The sequence below is a fragment of the Pollicipes pollicipes genome, unplaced genomic scaffold (genome assembly GCF_011947565.3).
Source record: "Pollicipes pollicipes isolate AB1234 unplaced genomic scaffold, Ppol_2.1 Scaffold_4740;HRSCAF=5597_pilon_pilon_pilon, whole genome shotgun sequence".
NCBI lineage: Eukaryota > Metazoa > Arthropoda > Thecostraca > Pollicipedomorpha > Pollicipedidae > Pollicipes > Pollicipes pollicipes.
Window position 1 is genome coordinate 43,456,532 of NW_023596545.1, and position 23,268 is coordinate 43,479,799.

Here is a 23,268-nt window from a genome sequence, read left to right on the forward strand (position 1 = left end):
ACAGAGGGTGCCCTAGTCGACGCCGCTGATTAGGTAGTTCGTTGAATTGACCTTGGGCACGTTGTCGCCGTCACCTCCATTGATCTAAACCGTGGCCCTCGATGGTGTCGACCATGTTGTCCTAACAAAGCTGCAGTAGTATAACATCGATCCGAAGTGGTTCGAGAGCTACGTCGCTGGTCGGCGGCAGGTGGCGAGAGGCGGCTCTCCCTCTCCCTCTCCCTCTCCCTCTCCCTCTCCTCTCCCTCTCCCTCTCCCTCTCCCTCTCCCTCTCCCTCTCCCTCTCCCTCTCCCTCTCCCTCTCCCTCTCCCTCTCCCTCTCCCTCTCCCTCTCCCTCTCCCTCTCCCTCTCCCTCCCTCTCCCTCTCCTCTCCTCTCCTCTCCTCCCTCTCTCCCCTCTCCTCTCTCTCCCTCTCCCTCATCCCTCATCACATCTCTCCGCTCTCTCTCCTCTCTCCCTCTCTCCCTCTCTCTCTCTCTCTCTCTCTCTCTCTCTCTCTCTCTCTCTCTCTCTCTCTCTCTCTCTCTCTCTCTCTCTCTCTCTCTCTCTCTCTCTCTCTCTCTCTCTCTTCTGCTGACTCACACCCATCATCTGTTTTGAAATCCCGGCAGGAGGAACCATCCGAGCGATTCAAATGTACTTCTCATCTAACTTCCTTAAAACGAATCCCACCAAAACAACTAAACTCCTTGGCACTCTACAATCCCTGAGGACATCCTCATCTTTTCACATTAGCATTGCGGGGCACAAATTAAACACTTCGCGCTCGGTAAAGATGCTGGGGTTGGGGGGCTACTATTGCAAGTCCCCTTTCCGGGGCGATGCACATGTCGCATGTCGTAAAAGGTTTATATACTTTTTATCCAGTCCCATGTTTTCCCTCATCTCTTGTACTGCCTCTCAGTCACAGTTGGGTCTGCAGCGTGCAAGTGTCGCCTAAGCAGAGTGCGAGGGTGAGGAAGTTTGTGTACAGATTCGTCACTGTTGCTCACCGGCGAGATTCAGTAGTGTTGACTGCGAGCGTTGGGCTGGCATGGTGCATTCGTCACTGTTGCTCACCGGCGAGATTCAGTAGTGTTGACTGCGAGCGTTGGGCTGGCATGGTGTTCGTGACCTCATCATCCAGCGTGACGGCCTCACCGTATTCAGGGCCGTTAAAGTGAGAGTTGCACTTTTGGAGCACTCTTCAAAAGCATACTCTAGGGAAACCCCGCGACCGGTTGCGTCTAATAATAGCTCTGGGTGGTGCCATTGCAGCATCGTTAAGACATAGCAAGGATATCGATTGGGATTATTTTTGAGGCCAAATTACGTTGTCAACGCTTTTCACCAGCACTACGCTTCTTCCTTGCAGTCACGGTCACAGTCGCCAAGGCATCGCCCTGACATCTTATCTGGTGTGAATAAAAGAACGTTTGTGATTAGTCCAGAGGGCGACGAGGGCATGTTACCTAGAAGCGCATTGGTTGAAGTTTGAACCAGTGCGTCACTATGTACCACGTGGTATTCCCATTCTCAACGCCATACTGCGCCCCGAAAAGAACTACTGTGGAATTCTTAAAAGGGGAGAAATCAGTCAAAATCAATAGGACTCGATCAAACAAACCATTTTTTTGGTGCCCTGTGATGGCAAGGACACAACGTAATGGTTTTTGAATTTCCATACTCGCGATTTACAATCTCAGCTGTATATCACTTCAGTTACACCTCCTCGACTTTTCTTTGCAAGGTTTAAAAAGTACGAAGTAGAAGTAGGTATTAAGGAATTTATTGGCACCAAAAAGACCTAAGGAATGCAAGTAAAGCTTTTAATTCCATGCCGTTTACATGCCACGAGTGGCTTATATTGATTAGCATATCATATCATATAGTCAGAACATATATATATTATCATTTATATTTGTTAGCCATCATAACTTCCGACTGTTACCTTTTCCCATATGTGTCGGCATGAGCTTCAGATATCGTTCTACCTTACTTATGTAATCTATTGTGGAAACAAGCCATTTCATGCTGAACAGGACTGTTTTAACGCCTCGAAAGTCTTCATTCAAAACATGCACATAATGTGCAAAACCCAACAATGACTCAAAAGGACCACGAGCTTCACAATGGTGAACGCCGTCTTGCGTGCGCTAGAATAGTCCAAGGCCCTAGAAATAGGTATAATCCATGCACGGCGTGGCAAATAGGGATATTAAAGGAAGAAAGAAGTCCATTGCTGCTCGGAAATGTCGACTGCGTTATTTGAACTAAAAAATTATTCAAATTAATTGACGCAAAATGTACGGTTGTTGATGCAGCTACGCTCTCCAGAGCTATTCTTATTAATGATGTGTTCTGAGCGGGCAAGAGGACATGTTTTTGAAGCATGTTCCAAAGGTTTGCCACTCCCTTTTAGGGCTTTTTGTCTTTGATGGTGGCAACAAAGGCACTGCGAACGCCCAGATAGCTGGTGTGGTGGCTGATCAGTGCCAAAGGGGCTTCAGTGCGCACAGTGTCGCTGATATTTGGCCTAGATTAGTTTGATGAGACTCGTGGACAGAAATACCTCCCGAGCGCAATATCAGGGTTAACGCTGCTATACACCGTATTCATTGTTTACGTTTGGAAATGACTCCCCACCCAAGTAGCGTTTAATATGTGCGTTCTACTACGTGCTTCCTCATTTTACCCTTGAGCCCTTTTGTAGTTCTCCCATTGCACTTTTCAGTCGCCAGAACAGCACTGTTAACCGCCGTGGGTTACCAGGGGGACCTTGACCTTCCCCGCGCTGGTGTGCGTGTGCGTGTGCGTATGTGTGTGTGTGTGTGTGTGTGGTGTGTGTGTGTGTGTGTGTGTGTGTGTTGTGGTGTGTGTGTGGTGCGTGTGCGTGTGCGTGTGCGTGTGCGTGTGCGTGTGCGTGTGCGTGTGCGTGTGCGTGTGCGTGTGCGTGTGCGTGTGCGTGTGCGTGTGCGTGTGCGTGTGCGTGTGCGTGTGCGTGTGCGTGTGCGTGTGCGTGTGCGTGTGCGTGTGCGTGTGCGTGTGCGTGTGCGTGTGCGTGTGCGTGTGCGTGTGCGTGCGCGCGCGCGCGCGCGTGCGCGTGCGCGTGCGCGTGTGTGTGTGTGTGTGTGTGTGTGTGTGTGCGTGTGTGTGTGTGTCGGGCCCGGCGGTTTTGTGTCTCGGCCGAGGCGTATCGCCCCGCCGACATCACTGGCTCGCGGAGTTCGGACGCTTGATTCGGCCCTTCAGTCAAAAGGAGCGCTGTGACGCCGCCCGCTCTCCTGCCCGCAGCCCAGCCTGATCGGAGGCAGCGCACCGCCCGACGTCGGCGCCACTTACCAGCTCTACGACCGGGTCATCAACGTGCGCGAGGGCTTCAGTGTGCCGTTGGGCGCCAAGGGCACCGTCATCGGTAGGTGGAGCTCCGGCGGGGGAGCCGAGCTCCCGTCAGCTGGCCGGCTCTGGCTGCGGTCAGTCTGTCGAACCACCCCAACACCACCAGCCTCCGGGGACGATGGGTGCGGGGGTCGATCTCGTCGCACATTGCCCGTGTTGGCACCAGCCTTTCGTACCTCATAGCGCTGTCGGCTGGTTGCCCCCAGGGCTCGGTGTTTTGCCGTTAACTACCCCTCCCCCCATCTAACTGAACGACCTCGCGGAAAACCCTAGAGTAACGCCATTCTCAAAACGAATCACAGCTTTCAGCATGCGTCCTGCCCGCGAATCAATGAGAGATCCAGACTTTCTCTGCAACGCAACCTTGTTCATTCCAAAAGTCTGTTCATCAAGTGGGCTATCGTCTGCAGCGGCTCAAAACGGCTTTTTAAAGCAAATTTTCACGGACAAACGACGACGATTGACCTTTCCCCATGAATGGTGGACGAGGCATATTATATTAATGGCGAATCACCACAAGCACTTCGGACCAACGTTATCAGCTGTCCTCTCCGATAACCACGCAAGCAACATCGTCAGGGCAGGCATCACCTTTCTCGATTATATTTACCCTGTTACCAGACTGAATCCAGCATCTTCAGTCATTAATTAAGGGACATATTTCAATACGTATACGCACATCAGTCCATATTTCGACTTCCATGTCATACTTGTTAACTCAATCATGTCCGACTCAACTTGACATGAAACTTTGCAGAATCGCATTATTCGACCAGTGGCAGGTACGTTGTTCCGGGTTCCAACGAACACTGGATGAAGGAGTCAGGTTCGGAGCCATTGGAAATACGACGCCTTGAGTCGTCTTTTTCTATCGATGACATTGCAACTACCCACCGTTGTCATCCTCAATTAGAGACATGCCAACTGAAATGCGCCAAGACACGACAGGACCCCGACCTCAGAACGCCACTTCACTTTTCGCTTCCGGTAACATCTTCACCTCCGCTTTTGAAAACAGCACACTAAACATATGGCACAGCCGGGCCCAAGCCTTTCGACAGAGCCGTCCCCGGTCGTCCTTCTCCTGTCTTGTCTGGCAACGATACAGAACATCCCATCCGCCCGTATTCTTAGTATCGGCCTAAAAAACTGAACATAAGAGACCGCCGTTGGGGTTGCCCATACTACTAGCCCGGCCTGTATCTGTGACCGCCATGATAAAGACACCAAACACTCCGTTCGATGTTGCCCACAGTCCACTAAAGGGAGCACCCATTTTTTGTACTTTTCCTTATTGTTGCATCAGACGCTTACGATTTGATCAGTAATACCTGTTTTCTCCGAATCCTTCTGATTGCCTCAAAATTTCGATTTGAAGTAGCCGACCATGTGAGAGAAATCTCATTTAACGCCGTGCCCACCACCATTACAGTAATGCAATTCATTTCCCTTGCTTTTTTTCTAACGTGTGTTCCGTAATGTGTGCAGCACACTAATGTGTCAAAATGTTTGTGTAATAAATGCTGGGAAAGCTAGAAACACTCTATTTAAACAACAAAATGTGCGATCATGAAGTTATTATCCCGCAAATTTAGCGGAACGTTATACTATGAGTTATATTTCTCCCCTGTGGCGCTCATCATAGTGGCTATTTTTTGGGGGCGAACTTTGGCTTTGGAAATGGGAGTCTCAAATGATCCATGTGGCGCACTGGTTCAAACTACGACCACTCCGCCTCTCGGGAACAGGTCCTTGCCAGCTTGGCCAATCACAAACGCTGTTGTTTTATTTGCGCTATTAACGCCATTATTAAACGCTACGTTGTTTTATTAGTACCAGTAGAGGTGTGCGCGCTCGATGTCACGCCGACAGTGATCGTAACGGCAGGGAAGAAGCGCAGTTCTGTTCCAGAACTTTATTTGGACTCAAAGTAATTTGAGTTGATATCCCTATTCTGTGTTGACGTTGCTGCAGTTGCACTACCCAGTCTTATGAGACGCAACTGGTCATGAAGTTTGACTAGAGCATGTTTTTAAAACATGCCCAAAAGGTGGGACACTCCATTTAACAAAACCATCCTGACGGACACCAGTCACTGGTCACTGGTCACTGACGGATATGGGTCAGCGCGGTACACACGGTCGGTCCGACCCGGGGCTCCCCCTTCCACCGTTAACGAAAGTACACCACACCTTCCCATGCTTTACAGAAACGGTAAATCCTTTAAGTTCCTGGTTGTTCAGCATTGCGGGCTGATAATTTTTATGCTGACAATAATCGGCCTTCACAGTGCCGGGAGATACCGGTTAAACGACATCATTGAGCAAACAATGGTTATACTGGCACAGCCGGACGTTCGAAGTTATGCCGATGTGTCAGCCTTGACCGTGGCCCGGATAACTCGGCTCCTAGCGTCGAAGGGTAGATTGCTCAAGGTTTGCAGCCATGCAACCGCCCTTCCCCCCGCGCTGGCAACGCTCCATCATTATCGAAACTCAGTCACGGGTCGGCGGCTCGACGGCGGCGCTCGGCGGCTGGACGTTAACGCCATTAACGCCATCGCCCCGCGCCATTAACGCCATCGCTCCGCGTGCCGCTGGCGACGTCAGCGGAACCGTGGCTCGGCAACAAAGGACGTGTGCTTGCATGCACCCGTTTTTAGAATCTGGTGCGAGTACAACGACCGGAGAATCCAGCTCATCCGCACGCGCACGCCAACAGCTGGGTAGCATACGTGCTGTTTTTGCAACTGGCCGCTGACCTGGTGCCGACCGGAACGCCAGTGCTCGAAGAAGTACGAGAGGACTGCCCCACCTCTAGTGCCGCCGGCGGCGAGTCGTTTTTGTAATGCCCAATTATTATCATATACTAATGAAGTATAATATAATAATATATGAGAATAATGTACTAATATAATCTAATCTAATAATATATGACAGAAATTGAGCATCACAAAAACGATTAACCGCCAGCGGCACTAGAGTTGGGGCAGTCCTCTCGTACTTCTTCGAGCACTGGCGTTCCGGTCGGCACCAGATCAGTGGCCAGTTCCCAAAACAGCACGTATGCTGTTAGCGTGCGCATACAGATGAGCTGCTTAAAAACTTAAGGGATATACTCGTGCTCCTTTTGCTGTACTATTTGCGTAAGCCTAGTTCAAACATCAGTGGACTTTCATAATTGGAAGGGAGAAGTGTGATACATTTAGTCGTTTATCTTGACGTATTGTGGTGCCACCTGTGGGGTGGCCGGGTAGGTTGGTTGGTTGCTTGGCGGTGGGCGTGGTTTAGGGTTGTGCGGAAGGCGTTCGGAAGCCAACACTGGATGGCTTCAGCAGCGCCCAGTCAGTTATATATATATATATATATATATATATATATATATATATATATATATATCTGTGTGTGTGTGTGTGTGTGTGTGTGTGTGTGTGTGTGTGTGTGTGTGTGTGTGTGTGTGTGTGTGTGTGTGTGTGTGGTGTGTGTGTGTGTGTGTGTGTGTGGTGTGCGTGTGCGTGTGCGTGTGCGTGTGCGTGTGCGTGTGCGTGTGCGTGTGCGTGTGCGTGTGCGTGTGCGTGTGCGTGTGTGTGTGTGTGTTGTGCGTCGTGCGTGCGTGCGTGCGTGCGTGCGTGCGTGCGTGTGTGTGTGTGTGTGTGTTCTGGCACGTTATTTTGACGAATAGGTGTATTGCGAACATGATAGAACACACGTTGGAAGAGGCAAGACAAATTTAAAGTATTTCTTTCATAGTGGTGCACAAGAATCCCAATTTCTTGCCGCCGGAGGTGCTTCAAAGTTCTGTCTTTTTCGGAATGATTTTGAAGCCTGGTCAAATCGGCGTTCTTTTGTCTTGGGCCAAACCAGACGCGTCTAATCTGACATGAGGGGAAAATTGCAGACATGATGACATACTCCCTTTAATGACCTGCGTTGTTGTCCACGACACCATCAGCGGCGACGAAACGTCCGCAGTGATGTGAAAGGCGCCATTCGTTAGCGCTGCTGGCAGCCCCAACGAATACCTTTTCAACCGTCTCTTTCACGATTTCTGACAGCTACGCCGAGCATGATGCATTTCGTAATGACCATTGCCGAATTCAAGCCGGCCAGCTTCCCGCGCCGGGTCGGCACAGCGGCTCGGTTCGGGCGCGCCCTGGTAACGGCAAACGTGTCCGGCTCGGTGGAATGTGAGAGCGTTGCGATTCGCCTGGCGTTGCTCAGCTTAACGACAGGCATTGACAGTGACGGTTTGACAGTTTGACAGAAGTCATTGGCATGACTGGCACGATTTACTATTTTCACGTACGGTAAACTGTTTTCCGGGAAGGCTGCTTTTCTCGTTTTGAATGCTGATCCTCATCATGGTCAGCATGTTACTACGCCTTCAGCGCACCATCCAAGGCTTGAATTTTCCCGATCATAGCCTAACGCCACTCTTGTATTTTGAAACTTGACATCTCTTACGCAATTCTTGTGATTTATAGCCCGGCATCGAATGTTCATTCTTAAGGAAAGATCAATTTACCATGTATCCCGCGGTTTTAGAAGACAATGTGCTTTGAGATGCCGACAATGTGCTTTGAGATGCCGATTTGTTTCACATTTGAACAAACAGTGAAAGCTTATCTACACCTAGGGCGTCGCACGGCATTACACATGTCTTCGCGGGAAAAGATACCGATGCACGCGTCAGCACGTTCGATTAGGGCGGGTGACGTGATCATGGATCAGTAGATGTGACGTCACAGAGATACTGCGCAGACTCTACGTGGTGTGGCGTATATTTTATGCCGTCCAGCCAGTTTGGGCTGTTTTCTGAGAGTCCGACCACAAAGAATCCACTTCATGTCGCGGTATGCCAAACCCACAGAATCTGTGGTCATCTGTGGTAATCGCGAGGAAAGCACGTGACTGTTTTTTTCACGTAACCGTATTTGAATTTGCCTGCGACGCGAGTGTGCTGAAATGGTCATATATTTTATTGTGAGCGGTCAAAGGCAACCATGCTTAGAGAACACCAGGTGATAGAGGAGCCGAAATGTGTGATGGCGTCGGGGCCAAGCTGCTGACAAGATGGATGTGGTTCACCGTCATGATGGCGATTGAATGCATGGTGGGAATAATTATGCTATCCGTAAATGTATCAGCCTTCAACAACATTTCGGAGGATATATTAGTAGAAAACTAAGGTCCGTTCACGCAACTCACATGGTATCCTTCAGTTGCCATCCTTCGTAATGGGTTGCAAGACGTCTCCAAAGTTTTGGCTTCGGCATGAGCCGCTTAATGGACAAAACGTTTTTGGCTAGGATGTAGACCCTACGATCAATCCGCCTGTAAAATATGAGTTCGGTGAACTAATCGTCCAATTTCTGTACAAACTGTGATATCCGTTGTTAGCTGACAGTTGGCAGAGCGTTAGCCGCCGGACACAACCGTTGTAATAAACTAAAAAGTCAGATAGTTCGTTTGATTGATTTGCTGTGCATTTCATGTCTGTTCGTAAAGAAAAGTGACAGCTTGTAACGATCTAACCTGGTTTATATATCTTGCTCTGCCTATGGTTTCAAAACATAGACGTGGCATGTTATATCTGTGCATCTGCCCACAACAGAAAGCACCTTGCGTACGAACGAAGGCTCAGAATGTCCTCCATGGAATGAAGCAGAGTGAGCCCGCACATAACTGCATTCAGAGTGCTTGACCGCATGCCCAGATATCTCTTTCTATTGCAACCTGTTTTTCCTCCTGCGCAGCTGTCTTCTGCCAGTAATTAGTTTTTTATAGTTACCTTGGTGTAACTTCCGTGGTAGACATCAGCAGACAACCCTATCTCCGTGTCTGTTAGTCAGTCTTCGTTTACCCTCTACGATAGGTGGCGACTGGGTCGCCAACAGTGACTCGATAATTCAGGACTGACATCATCGAAGGCCTCGGACGCGTAGGTCCACGTAGGCCTTGTGAGCGTAGGTCCAGTGAGCGTAGGTCCAGTGAGCGTAGGTCCAGTGAGCGTAGGTCTCGTGAGCGTAGGCCCAGTGAGTGTAGGTCTCCTGGGCGTAGGTCCAGTGAGCGTGGGCCTCCTGGACGTAGGTCCCGTGACCGGAGGCCCCGTGAGCGTAGGTCCAGTGACCGAAGGCCTCGTGAGCGTTGGGTCTTCGGGGTGTAGGCCCAATGAGCGTAGGTCTTCTGGGCATAGGTGTTCTGGGTTATCCCTCGCACCAGCGCCGGCCGGCACGGCAGGCCTGCAACACACGTGTTTTAGGGGTTTCGCCCGCCCTCCGGCCTGATTACGCTAGCCGGCTGTCGGGTGACAGCTCAAATCCACACGACAACACTGTGATGATCTTTGGAATAGGCGATGGAAGACTACATGGTACCTGACACCTTACCAGGGGGGGGGGGGGGGGGCGAGTGAGACTCCTAGAACTCAAATGCCCTGGGATTAAACATGACTAACTCGTTACCAAAGCACTGAGCCTGAAAGCCCCGATGTTTACCTTGCACTATATCAAACAAGCAAATACAGGCAAGTGCAACGTTTGAGACATCAAAGAAGGATAGGAGACGGTCAACTTTTGGTACCAACTGGCTGTACAGCGTACTGTACCTACTAGCAATGTAAAATGGGGGACACTGGAAAATGAACACTCCAGCCACATCAGCACGCGAGTTGTATGTGTGCCATGATGGCAAAGCACAACGTAGTGATGTTTTCAGTCGCAATTGTCCATTACTGGTCTGAAATGTTGACTGCGTAGTTTTGAACCCAACATAAATAAAAATGACTTCGCGCATAACATCCTGTTAGTTAGTGCAGTTCCGCTTCCCAGTGAAATTTATATTATTTGAGGTCCTGAGAATTCACCAGATTATGCTTTTGAATATGTTCCAAAGGTGGGACGCTCCCATTCGAGCTATGGTAGTGTACTATTGAGGCTACAGCATCTCATGGATTATCCGTTTATAAAATAGGTGCATTGCATAGCTGAACTACATTATAATGAGAACCAATTTCCCTATTTTATCATTTTTGTGCAGACAAATAACTTATTCTTCCATCAGCAATGGATCAAATCTTCAGCTACAGCCAATTAGGTTAGGTGCCATCAGACTAAACCGGCAGCAAATGAAGTCGGCTCGTATTTACCGTATTTTTTGCCGGATGTTGCCTAACCGTATGTTGCCGTATGTTGCCGTTGCCGTATGTTGCCGTATGTCGGCTAAAAGTGTCAGAATGCTTGGCCTTATTTCTCAGCTTTCATATTCGAAACGCAACTCTGTCGCTTCTGCAGGAAGATGAGCCAGCAACGATTCTGTCCTACGTCTCGTGCCTTTGCTTTTTGTTTTCATCGATGACGATTTTATTTGCTGCATTCCTATAGCATTATTTGTCGTTTTCACCTGTACTCAGATAGCGGTCGTTCATGACATCAGGTGTTCGGAATTCAACAACTCTGATAACATAAAATTACTCTGATGACATTGAAGGCGGCCGCCTCATCGTCTTTGTGATTGTGTCGTTTTGGTTTTTAGTTATAGTTATGTTGCATTTGAGTGCTATTTTTATCTTTGAATTATTTCCATTTTATTGTCATGCTCATTATTTTGCTCTGGACCTGTGGGTTAGTGCGAAACCTTTTTATCCTTCGACGGGAGTCATTTACCAGCATCGTTCAAAAATTGATGTTCCCACGTCGTGAGAACTGCTCCACGTACACAATGTGGTGGCTGAGTTGTGGTATAAGCGTTTGTCATAAAGCTCCACATGTGATCAAATACATTTTTCTCAGCTCACCGTCCTACGTATCCTGTCATTCGAACTGCGTGTAATGCCAACGAACTTCGAATTCAAAATGATTCGTATCCGGGTACATTTGCTGGAACAGGCGCTCACTTAAGGAAACGCTCACATTTTTGGAGCTGAGATTCCGGTGCACGAGGTGGGAAATGCACTCCTAAGCTCACGCGGGGGATTTGAAATCAAGTGCCGACGGTAGACCATGCCCGGCATGACCTCCGGCTTCGTCCAAGTTAATTTCCACCGTCTCGACTTGTCAAGCAATTCTGTACGGTCTTCGGTTAGAAATATCCCTTCCGTGTGGACCTTCCGAATGTCAACATGTACCGAAACGTGCAGGAAATCTTGTTGCTGTTAAGTATCGTATCACTTTATTCAGGCTTTGCTGTCATATTAAATTTGGATCACACTCTCGACCATGTGCACCACTCTATTTCAGTTTTTCAAATTGTTTTGAAGGTATGGGTGACACGTGGTGTGTGTATCAATATCATAGCTTTTGCACAACAGTAGGAAATCGTTTCTTTGTTCGTAGAGGATGTATCAAGTTCCCACATTCACAGTCCAATGCTAATAATACATGATACGGTGCGACGCCGCCGTCATACATACGCGCACGAGAAAATAACATTTCAGATGCATCATACGAGCCGCGAAATGGCAACGTGCGGAGATCGCGTCCGACGTACACCTTGTGACGTCACGTACCGTGTTATGACGTCACGCCGCGCGCTGCCGCAGCGATCCGCGAGGCGCCGGACGCGGCCGATGTGCTCTACGACGTGCTGCTGGACGAGCCGTTCTTGGGCGGCCTGGCCCTGCGCTGCGCGACCGGTCGCGGCTACAAGATGCCGCCGTTCAGCCTGATCAACATCAGCCACGGCCTGCGGCTCAAGTGCGGCGAGACGCGCCCGCCGGCCGCCACCGCCTCCGCCGCCGCGCCCGCCTCGGCCGGTACGTTAGCAGGTCGGAGGGAGGCACGGGGGGACCGCGCCGTCGCCGGTCGTCCGCACGCGGGGTGGCCGAAAACGTCAGACGTGACCGGATCACGGGTGTCGTGTGTCGTGTGTCGCACAACGTGTGCCGATTCTTTCATGAAGCTTTTCATCGATATCGGCATCCTAGCATTTACATATCGCATTGCAAAGCAAAACTTCATGCTCAGACAGCAGAACACAACAACACCGTAACACATGGTCGCATCACACATCATTATAACACACATACAGATACACACATCGTTACACACATCATGATGTGCCATGTTTTCCTTTCTTTCACACGTTGCAATGCATTACGCCCCTTAATCAGTATCATCCACGATCATCAAAATCGCCCGCTCTGCGGCCATTGACTTCAACTCAGCACACTTCCACAAAAAGTATGCATAGCCTACATAGGTAAGGCTTTCCTAGTGCAGTACAACTCTGTGCGTGCGTGCGTGTGTGCGTGGTGCGAACGTGCGTGCGTACGTTCGCGTGAACGTCAGACATAAACGCGACGACACAATCGGAACGTCGCTCATAGTTGTACTATATCTTAGTCAGAGTGTTTCTCAGTGTTTTCCATTTTTAAGGAACATATTGCGCATTGCTTAATCTCAAAGCGGATTGTTCTTTTTCTGCTGATATGCTCAACAAATTGATCATTTGAGTAACGTCAGGTTTTCATCTTATTCCGGGTTTTGTAAATTACCATTTTTGCTACGTTACTGCGCAAAACTGGAATCGGCTCTGTATCATATTGAAAGAATCACGACGGCACGTTTGGGTGGAAAGGTGCTTGATACTGAGTTATTAGCCTTCTTTTTAAGGAAAGGTTCCTTTTTTGAACATATGAGTGCAAGCGTCAATACGATGACATATCCTCATTTATAAACATGTGTGTGCCTTCAATTGCAACAGTCTGCTGTTGATAACAAAGTTGGACTTTTTATGAAATGATGCGTCATCGTTTGGTTGCGTCATGGAACATTTGCATGACGTCAGAGGGGCTACTTCACTGGCCGTGCGAAATTTCCCCCGTGGCGGATGGGCTGACTCACTGGTAGTTCATCTACTTGTCGAGAGGTGTCGTTGCGCTGCGCAAGAGTTGTAGAGCAATATGCCGTTTGTGTTAAGATAAGTCTTCCTCATTCGCGCATGTTCGGGAACATGAAATAATCGCGTATACCGATGCATTTAACTTCAAAACCCCGGTCCTCTTTCTAATTCGTCCACAGTCCAATCCGTTGTCACTAAGCTGCGATCTGTCCCATAGTTCGGTCTTATTGTTTTTCATTGACGAAATATTCTAGCCGAACGTTGACGAAAACATGCATCTATTCTGCCACATATCGAAGGGATATTTATCTAACCGGTGTATTTTAATCTAGTTGAGCATCCCTGTCCCCATGTATCTACTAAGCTCTCGTTGCCGATAAAGTTAAGATCAAACGTTTTGTAGCTGCGTTATATTCACAGCAATAAGTATACGAATCGACACTTGGATCTATCACAAAATTGACATCCCACCGATGATCGTGTAGTCAGTATGAAATGATTTCAGAAGATTGTGCTGCTCTGTCGTCAATGGGCCATAATGTTGTCCAACAAGTCGGCGGCGTACCTGTTCTACAGACAACAACTATGAAAATACCACAATCTGAGTGTTCAGCTGTGAGGAGTTTGTGCTGCAGATTATTTCTTATCAAAATTAGAACGCCTTGGCCGCGATTCAAGTGCCATGGGCAGCAACCCTTTCCGTCCATAGGCCGATAAAGCACCGAACTGATTCCTTGGTGAGATAAGGGTTGTGCAAGAACAGAATATCGAAATCTGTATCCGAAATCCGAGTGGGGTTTTCGGCATCTTTCGTAACGTTGGTCGGAACTGAAATGAAAAAGTAATGATCTCTCTGCGCTAGCTTCGTTTTAGTGTCCCCATGTATTTACGCATGCACTCCGGTGAGGTACTGCTCTGGCTGGTGGAGGCTTGTTGCACCGCTCACACGGAACACGGCCAGATGCGTCGGTGCGGCTGTGGGTGGCAGGGAGCGCCTATTTCGTCACGTGAATCCAGCGGTGCTCGGCAGCGATGCTGGCTCGGTTCAGCACCCGTCCGCTCAACGCTGTCGCTGACTGCCCACAGGTAAACCAGCCACCACCGGCGGCGGCAAGAAGCAGTTCTCGCACTCGCCCGGGTCGCCGTTTGCGGAGCTGCCGCGCTCGCAGCCGCCAGCTGCCGGCACGGTGAGAGAGAGCGAGAGAGAGAGAGAGAGAGAGAGAGAGAGAGAGAGAGAGAGAGAGAGAGAGAGAGAGAGAGAGAGAGGAGAGAGAGAGGAGGCGAGGCGAGGGCGAGGCGAGGCGAGGGCGAGGCGAGGGCGAGGGCGAGGGCGAGGGCGAGGGCGAGGGCGAGGGCGAGGGCGAGGGCGAGGGCGAGGGCGAGGGCGAGGGCGAGGGCGAGGGCGAGGGCGAGGGCGAGGGCGAGGGCGAGGGCGAGGGCGAGGGCGAGGGCGAGGGCGAGGGCGAGGGCGAGGGCGAGGGCGAGGGCGAGGGCGAGGGCGAGGGCGAGGGCGAGGGCGAGGGCGAGGGCGAGGGCGAGGGCGAGGGCGAGGGCGAGGGCGAGGCGAGGCCACCGGAAGCCCCTATGTACTCCGGTGTGGCCGGGCGCCGTCCGTTGCGACTGTCCCAGGCGCCCGTCTCTGCTCGAACCGCAAGAAATTGCGGTTCGTGGGAAATTCAGAGAGAGCCGATTAAATGCGAACTTCCATCACGCCACCCTGCCCCCATCTCACCGGAGCCGCGGTCGCTGGTAATGCAATGCTCGCCGCCGACGAGCAGCACGTAGCGGCTGGATGCAACTTGGGCCGGCGGCTGCTGCCGACATCTTGCGCTTCGGCGACCGCCCGGAGACCACCGGGGCGGACGGCGGCGCGGCGGTGCCTGCAGTCGCGCCGCCCGTAGCGCCCCGCCCCGGACCGAGCAGGTGGCGGCGGGGCGGACCGGCCAGCCCGGCCGCTCCGATACGCGACACTCGTGCTCCGGCCGTAGGGAGTCGGCCGGCTCGCTTCCCAACGCCTGTATTGACCCTTTATTTTCAACTCCCGGTGCGGTACACTGCTGCCGATAGGTGGTTGCCAGGGAACCATGTTTACCCAGTGACGGCATAATGGCATAATCTCGCTCTGACACGATTGGCTAACGCGTTCCTTTTCGGTACAGGGGTCGGTGTCGATTGAGAAAGATTGCAATATTGTATGGCAATACATGTCAGGAAAAGACCATACCTGTCTTGAAATAAGTTATGGATGTCACGGAGGGGGTTGTGTTCTTTGACACGACATCAGTTATAGGGCAAGCTGTCCAATGTGTGTGTGTCCATTTTGGCGCAGAACATGCGATCGTTGGGTGTGCAGCGCCTTTTCCAAATTCCTGTTGTTCCTAGCAGAAATGTACGGACATGCACAGATAGCTTGAAGTCTCTACGATATTTTGACGTAATGCAATCGAAACACAAGTGGAATAATGACTGGAGCTGGCATTAAATCTGGATGTCTGCGATTAGGCGTGTTATTAGGCATCGCGTGGCTAAATACCGGACACCAAGGCCTTTCAGTCGGACGCTGCGAACAAGAACGCGACCGTACGTCCGTCGATGCAACGGCTCGGTAATCACCATGATTCAAGGGAGTGTGTCCGGTCGAATTAGGACGTCGTGCACAGAGGATTGTTGGGAATTTTGATTGATATCGATTGGTATCTTTTGTTTCTACGAGTTCGTTTCCGTTAACCACGTATTTTAAGTACCCTGAATTTTTGGCGGATGCGCAAATTTATCATGCACAAATTTATCGGGTGACTCCAATACGTGGCCAGACCACGAGCGTGCCGTTGGCATCAGCGGATAGTCTTGCAGTGAGGGAGCTCGCCAACGCTGCAGCAAATTTCAAACGCCACGACTGCGGCCCTCAAGCAACAACGAGTTCCTTAACAATTGTACAGATGGCTTGAGGAGAGATATGATCGGCACGGATGTAATAATTGTTCCGATTGCCCTGCTGGTCCGGTATGTTGGTTTTTGCAATTTAACACACCAGGCGGGAGTAATGGTCCGAGCAAATATTCCGTCCCACACGCATTTGCTTGCATCGACTTTGAAGTGTGCGCCGCATGTGTCGGGCAGCTAATCTTGGAGAATCGTTCAGGAGGTTTTTTAATAGCGATCCAGGCGATAACGTGCGTCCGCCAACCGTTTTTGGGTTTTTCATGCTGGCAGGACAACCTAGTAGTATTTGTAATGCTTACACTCACGGTGCTGCATGCCTGCTATATTTCAGCTGTGATCGCCGCTCAGGTGCCCGCATGACGGCCGCCCCGCCTTTCGCAGGGTCGTGTGTCAGGGCCGCCGAAGCAGCTACCGCCGCCGGCGGCCGCCGCCGTCTTCAGCGCGCCCGGGCGAGCCGCCACCGCCGCCGCCGCCGTCGCCGCCGCTGGCCCACGGCAGCAGCGGGTGTGTGTGTGTGGCGCGCGCCGGGGCTTCCCTCGCCCGCCTCGGCCCCGAGCTGGACTGTCCGTGCGCCCCGCGCTGGGGTCTCTCCCCCGGGTCCCGCGTGAGGACCTGTGCCGAATCAGACTGCCACCGCCACCGCCGCCGCCGCCGTCGCCGTCGCCGCCGCCGTCGCCGCCGCTAACCCACGGCAGCAGCGGGTGTGTGTGTGGCGCGCGCCGGGGCTTCCCTCGCCCACCTCGGCTCCGAGCTGGACTGTCCGTGCGCCCCGCGCTGGGGTCTCTCCCCCGGGTCCCGCGTGAGGACCTGTGCCGAATCAGACCGCCACCGCCACCGCCGCCGCCGCCGTCGCCGTCGCCGCCGCTGGCCCACGGCAGCAGCGGGTGGGTGTGTGGCGCGCACCGGGGCTTCCCTCGCCCACCTCGGCTCCGAGCTGGACTGTCCGTGCGCCCCGCGCTGGGGTCTCTCCCCCGGGTCCCGCGTGAGGACCTGTGCCGAATCAGACCGCCAGCCGCCGCTGCGTGGAACGGCCGCATTGTAATGTTGTTTCGCTCATGTGTCTGTCGTTAGCAGCGAGGTCTGCTGGCCTGTTCTCCGGACCGAACAAGGCCTGGTCATGGGCCAGGGGCTCCCCAGGGCCTGGCCTTATCATCAGTCCTCATCGCGTCATCAGAGTATGGCATCAGTCCTCCCCCAGTCCATTGGTATAATTTCCGACACAGTCGGAGGGGGGGGGGATGAGATAGGATCCTCAACTAACCGCTCTTTGACTTTGCTGCCGGACCCCCAGTCCTCACCTACGGTACTCATCTTTAAACGAAGCAGAACGGACCCGTAGACAAATATAACCTTAATCAATAGGTTTGGGGATAGGAGATACCAGGTTTGGATACTGGCCATCGCTCACACTCCCAAGCCTACCTAGACAAGTTGCATGCCCGCGTCAGACACACGTGCGTCCACCTGACTTTTGTGACGTCACCCCGAGTCGCCACATCGGAGCTAGTTCAGCTCGGGCGGCGCCATTGCCGGCCCATTTCCTTTCAGACGTCGCTCTGATGCCGCACTCGATCGCAATCCCTCGCAATCCCTTTCACTGTCGTCACTGCGCAATAGGAGGCGAACTTGAGGCGAACCCTTTTTTGCACGCAGACTGACTGGTGCGTTCCTCATATTGGTCGCCCGGGTGAATTAAATCTCAACTCACACCGCGGGCAGGGTGCTTGGGAGCCCATCGTGGCGGGGCGGGAGGGGAGGGGGGGGGGGACGGGGTGGCGTCGACGTCGGCGTGTGTCATCCGAGCCGCTGCGGCGGGGCCGCTGACGCCCCCGCCCCCTGCTGCAGCACGTGGGCTCGGGCCGGCTGGCTCGCCTCAGCCTGCAGCCGCCGCCGATGCCGCCGATGCCGCAGTTTGGCCAACCGCCGCTGGCGCCGCCGACCGCCGGCGACCAGTTCAGCGACATCTGGCTGGACCTGCAGAGGCAGTCGCAGCCGGCCGCCGCCGGCCCAGCCACTGCTGCCCCCGCCGCGCCCGCCGTCCCTGCTGCCGTCCCCACGCGCCGGGTGAGCTCGACAGCCCAGGCGGGGCGCCGGCATCTGTATGTGTGTGACGGACGGCTGGTGTGGACTCGCACGGTTCCCACGCCGTCAGAAGGGACCTGGCAGGCTTGCACGACGGAGGGATCTTGGCGTGTGCTCCCACGATGTGAAGCTGTTGGAAGGGACCCGTGCGTCGCTGCCCGTGCCAGCCTTCTGGCGAACGCCACGGAGACCCACCAGCTACTGCACTAACGTCCTCGCGGCTCTCACCCTCATCGGCGCTGCTCCTCCGAGGCGTCGTCACCACGGCCCTGTTACCGATGTGCTCGATCGTGCGGGCCTGTGTGTGCTGTTGGTCGGCTGGACGAGCGTTAACGCCGCGTATGCTAAGACTGCCGGTCGTTCCAGGCGACGGCAGCGGCGGCCGTGCCCCGTGACATGGCACCTACCATCGCCGCAGCGCCGACTGCTCCGAACTCTAAGGTGAGCGCAGGTCTGCCGACCTGGCACGCGCTCTGGCCGCCGCCGCCGCCGCCGCAGCCCGAGGCTGCCCTCGCCTCATCGCGCGGGCGTAGCCGTCGCGTGGCGCCGGCTGCCCGCCCGGCGTCCGCATCGGCATAATGGAGACGCAATGGCACGCGATATCTGAGTCAATCGTGTCACGCCGATTAGCTGTGGGCTTCACGCACGTGTGCACGAAAACCAATGCCGCCCCATGTCTCGCGCACCACCACGTGAGACGCATGTCTCACGCGTCGCACACAGCCCATCATGTGGTCAGGTGGCGCGTTGTCTTGTGCGCCGCGGAGTGGGCGCTCAAAGCAGACGCGCGGAAATGGACGCGAATGTCCGGGTCGGGGTTGCTGATCGGACGGTTCGATTACCGCGCCTCGGGTCGGCGCTCTCGTGCGACGTGGCCACCCGCAGGGATGCCGAGATTGCTCGCAGCCGTGTGGGCGGGCGGCGCCGCCCCGCCGCCTCGCTGCGTCTCCGCTGATCAGAGAGCTGCGTGGGATTCGATATTGCCGAGGCGGTTTGAGCCTGGACTCCAGCAGTTCGGCGTAATGCCTGCCAGTATTGTTCGTGTGATGTCGGGGGCCGTCTTAGAATTCAACGCGGCGGAAGGAAGACCCGGTGCACGTGTGGCGCGCAAATTGAGAACACGTGTGGCTGCGCATCGCACACGTTTCAGGCTCCCCGTTGCTGTCGAATGCAGCACACACATTGAAACGTGTGAGCCTGCCTATGGAACCTTGCCCCAGTGTCACGCGGAAGCCACATGCAGTTTGTGATGTTTCTTCCCCCATGAAAACGAGTTTTCTCCTGTCCGTTAAGTGCTCCCGCCGTGTGCATTGTGTTTCCTGATCTGTATGGCTCTCCCGCCATATCCATGGAGTTCTCCTTGTGTGTGCTCTCGCTGTGTACACGCTGCTCCCCGCGTACACGTCGCTCCCCGTGTGTAAGGCACTCCCGCTGTGTACACGCTGCTCCCCGTGTGTACGGCGCTCCTGCTGTGACACGCCGCTCCCCGTGTGTACGACGCTCCTGCTGTGTACACGCTGCTCCCCGCGTACACGGTGCTCCCCATGCATACAACGCTTCCGCTGTGTGCACACTGCTCCCCGTGTGAATGGCGTTCCTGCTGTGTACATGTCGCTCCCCGTGTGTGCGGCACTCCCGCTGTGTACACGCTTCTCCCCGTGTGAACGACGCTCCTGCTGTGTACGCGGTGCTCCCCGTGTTTACGAAGCTCCTGCCGTGCACACGCTGCTCCCTGCATACACGGTGCTCCCCGTGCATACAACGTTTTCGCTGTGTACACGCTGCTCTCTGTGTACACGGCTCTTCCGCTGTGTACACGCTGCTCCCCGTGTGCACGGCGCTCCTGCCGTGTACACACCGCTCTCCATGTGAACGGCGCTCCTGCTGTGTACACGCTGCTCTCCGTGAACACGCCGCTCCCCGTGTGTACGGCACTACCGCTGTGTACACGCCGTTCCCCGTATGTGCGGCACTTCCGCTGTGTACACGCTACTCCCCGTGTGTACGGCGCTCCTGCTGTGCACACGCTACTCCCCGTGTGTACGGCGCTCCTGTTGTGTACACGCTACTCCCCGTGTTTACGGCGCTCCGCTGTATACACGCTGCTCCCCATGTGCACGACGCTCCCGCTGTGTACACGCTGCCCCGGTTGTCCGGTAGGCGGCTCCTGGACGGCCGGAGCGGCCGGTGGACTCGTGCGCTCGCCTGCTCCAGCTGCTGCAGCACTCGCATGGAGGTATGACCCGCCGCCTGCCGGCGCCAGCTCCTGTCGAGCGGGCACGCGTGGCCATGGCCGCATTGCCACGGCATGTGCGGATTAATTTTAAGTGTGTTGTTTGGTCTCTCCCTGCTTGCGCACTGTCCCAGCATCGCGCTCAAGTTCTGCGGTTGTATAATGCGCTAGTTGTTTCGCTGGTAGTAGATTCTTCATACGTATCTCATGTGACTTGTCATGCGACGTCACAGGAAGTCGTGTCGTGCGAGGTCACAGGGAGGTCGTGTCATGCAAGGTCACGGGGAGGTGTGCGAGGTCACGGGGGAAAACATGTCGTGGGAGGTTGCAAATGGTCGTGTCGCGCTAGGTCACGAGGAGGTCGTGTCGGGGTAAATATGAGACTTCAAACAAGTCGCTCACTGTAGTTCCGTTTGCGATGGAATCCGGTTGATGCCCAAACAACAAGGAGTGAGCCCGGCGCACCGGATTTCTTTGCGCTGCTGCCAATTCCCGTGGGGGGGGGGGGGCATTGTGTTATTGCCTCTCTTAATTACACGTCCCTACGTAGCGGACGGGGTATTAAACGCACAGCAGCGTGGCCAAGCCAGGCAAAGCTCTTGTTGCTATTCGTAGGGTCTGATGTTTATTGACTTGTTTCTGGGAATGGGCTCAGTGGGTGTGGTGGGCTTTTAATGAAGCTGTTGGTGGGGAACGGTGTGTTTCTCTCCCGACAGAGTGAATAAGATATCCTGCATATATTTAAGCCAAAAAAACAACAGTATATATATATATATATATATATATATATCTGTGTGTGTGTGTGTGTGTGTGTGTGTGTGTGTGTGTGTGTGTGTGTGTGTGGTGTGTGTGTGTGTGTGTGTGTGCGTGCGTGCGTGCGTGCGTGCGTGCGTGCGTGCGTGCGTGCGTGCGTGCGTGCGTGCGTGCGTGCGTGCGTGCGTGCGTGCGTGCGTGCGTGCGTGTGTGGTGTGTGTGTGTGTGTGCCGGGGCTGGCGTGCGCGGAATGCTTATGTGTGTGTGGGGGAGAGGTCTTCCATTTAAATTTTAAAAAAGATGTGTGACGTAAGGCACTCCAAGTGCGAAGGCGTCTCCAAAGAAACGAAACATCATCGCATGTATTCAGTGCAGCAATGACAAAGTTTAAGGTGTACAGTGGCAGCAGGTGCTTGCACATGCGAACAGTGACACGCATGCAGAATGGGTATCAATGCCACCAAAACGCTTCGTGAGACTGCATTGCAAGAGTCACACATTCACAGCATCAGCCCTGTGAGCCACAGTTGGTTGGCAACATGCAGGTAGTCTTTTATGTTAAGGTTCCTACGGAGGAAGAATGAACCGAAATTATCTGAGAAGTTAAAAATGGACACGATTTCGAGAGGAGGCTTATCAACGCCCGCTTAATGCTGAGTCTGGACAGAAACAAAATGAGAAAAGAACAGAAAAACAAATACTTCTTATATTTGGACGTCAAAAAATCGGAACGAGAAAATGAGCGTTGAGTCAGTGAAGTTACGAATCAAAGAAGGAACAACATTATGGGGAACCCATGGGTATGAAAACGTTTTTAGGTTTAGGCATCCGAGTTCATTATAAATAAACGGAGGTGAAGATAAGATGATGTGCACTAGAGATAGATTAGCATGTGGCAGACAGCCTAAAGAACTGGGATAACAGCGGACAGAATCGTGTCCGGGCCGCTAAAAACAGGTTTTCGGGAGACTGAAATGTGTAGGCGACCACCTTCCCTATGCGCGAGAATGTCTTACAAGGGATTCTTGCTGGCTAAGACTTCTTTCATCGTAAAACACATGTTGTGATTGTTTTTGTTCAAAAAGTCAAGAAAAGTTGGCGTGAGAGCGATTCTTGATAGGAAGAAACTGGTTGCCTTGCAACACGGGATCATCGGTTCTTTCGCAAGAAACCAGTTGCGTCAGAGCCTTGCTCTCGAGTGCTACTTAATTGATAGGAATGCACCTGTTAAGCATTTCAAATCCCTCCTTGAGCTTGTCATGGATTTGTGTTCATATTTTTGTGAAGTGTTTTTGGGAGAAGAATGGACGTGTGGGTATTGGCTTACCGTTGGGTGCATCTTTTTCTTTTGTCCTCATCGGTCACTATGAAAAATCGGGCTCAGCTCCGGTCCATTCAAGTTCTTTGCTTACTTTATCGTGAGTATGTTTATTACATGGTAGGTATATTTTTCAGTCGTATGTTGCGTGTGTTTTATGATTGATCCGGCCAGTTCGTTCTTGGCGGAAAGATCGTTTGATATCAGGCCGTCTCAGAAAAAATGGATGGGAAATACGTTCTGCATTTCCATAACTGCGTTGTACAGGTTATTTTGGGCGCGATGGACTGGGGGAATGTTTGCAGGTAGCTGGGCGACGCGTGAATGCAACTCTCCTCTGGAATGGCACGAGCTGAGAGAATTATTGGGCTTCAAAGGTGGGTGGTGGAGGTGGTGGAAAACAGTGCCTAAAACTATGATGTTGGTAAAGCAGCTTCCCAGAGTCGTTTAATGAAGTTTGTCGGAATCCACGTCAAAAGCTATCTATCTCCGCACATTTCTGACGAAGCCCTCTAAGTCCTGCAAAGATTAGCCCTAAAACTGCCGAAAAGAGTCGGACTTAAACAGCTTCAATACAGCATGGGAACAACATGGGCACGAGAGGAATAAACGAAAACATGACTGGAAGACGGTACTGTGATCTGACGATGCATGTTTCGAGCTGCTTTATCATCCTGATCGTCAAAGTGATCTATTGTTGTTGTCCTCTTGATGTTCCGTT

At 52.8% G+C, this 23,268-nt stretch overlaps 1 pseudogene; it reads left to right on the forward strand.

The window, feature by feature from the left end:
* LOC119098426 (5'-3' exoribonuclease 1-like) overlaps nt 1-23,268 on the forward strand; it is a 61,833-nt pseudogene that overhangs the window by 32,922 nt on the left and 5,643 nt on the right.